Raw genomic sequence first — 1,362 nt, 5'->3', positions numbered from 1 at the left:
TCCGCAATTTTCTTTTTTAAATTAAAAAGTGTGAAGGAAATTACGAAATAAAGTGGAGGTGCGGAATAATAGAAAAAAATGATGGTCGCTGTAGCTCTTCAAACAAGGATACGAAATATACTGTGAGGCGATAAGAATGCGACATTATAAAAAGTACGTTATGCATAGAAATGTGTAACATGTGAAATCGAAAAGTAAATATGATGACCGTAGAAAAATTAACAATTGGAACAATCGACTTGAGGGAGTGAAGAGGAGAGAAAATTATAGGGTAATAGTGAATAGGAAGAAAACGACAAAATAATAAGTTGGAGAGATTCCATGATAATGCGGAATATAATGATAGATTAAGATAGAAACTACGTAAAATATAAAAGCGACAACGATTATTATTCCTGTTTTTATAATTTTTCCATTCATCATTTTTCATCATCTAGTATTATCTTTATTACTATTATTATTATCATTATTAGTACCATTATCATTTCTTTTCTTATTTTTATTATCTTTATTATCATTATTACTATTACATTTATTCGAGCACCTGTTCTGTGTCTTAATGGGAAAAGACATCGGCTTCAGAGAATCTCATGATAAAAGAAGGAAAGGAAGGAAAACAGATAAGTGGATAGGATCATTTATTGATAAGATGCTTTACGTATGGTTTGTGCAAATTAATGATTTCTAAATACTGTGAAGGAGAAAAAGAGAGAGAGAGAGAGAGAGAGAGAGAGAGAGAGAGATGGACGGTGAGGGCCAGGGAGAGTGAAACCGAAAGTTTGAGTGACAGGGAGAAGAGAGAGGAGACCAAGAGAGGAAGAAAGAAAGAAAGATAGCGATGAGGGGGGTGGGAAGAGAGAGAGAGAAGGGAAAGGAGGAGAATGGAGGAAAGAGAGAAAGAGACAGACAAAGAGAGAGAGATGAAAGGATAATAAGAGAGAAGGTGAATAAGTAAATGAAAAATGTATGATAATGATAAATGTGCGAAATAAAAAAAAAATGTCCGACAATCCTAACATAATCTATATAAAAGGTGTATGCATACATACATAAAGGCAGATAGACACTAACACACAGTCACACACGTACGCTCATACACACAAACACACACACATGCACATATCCTTGGCAGAGGAGGGGGTCTCGGCAAAATTTAAAGCCTTCTGCAACCATTGCAATCGAGGGCGTGGTGGCCGAGTGGTTAGAGCATCGGACTTTGGATTGGTCGACAAATTCAGGTTCGGGGGTTCGAGTCCCGGCCGGCGCGTTGTTCCCCTGGGCAAGGAACTTTACCTTGATTGCCTTCGTGTCCATGTGTGTGTCTGTGTCTATGTATGTGTATGTCCTTGTCTGTCTGTCTCT

Source organism: Penaeus vannamei, chromosome 4 (genome assembly GCF_042767895.1).
Source record: "Penaeus vannamei isolate JL-2024 chromosome 4, ASM4276789v1, whole genome shotgun sequence".
Classification (NCBI taxonomy): domain Eukaryota; kingdom Metazoa; phylum Arthropoda; class Malacostraca; order Decapoda; family Penaeidae; genus Penaeus; species Penaeus vannamei.
The sequence above is the reverse complement of the archived record's forward strand: the minus strand, read 5'-3'. Positions refer to the sequence as shown.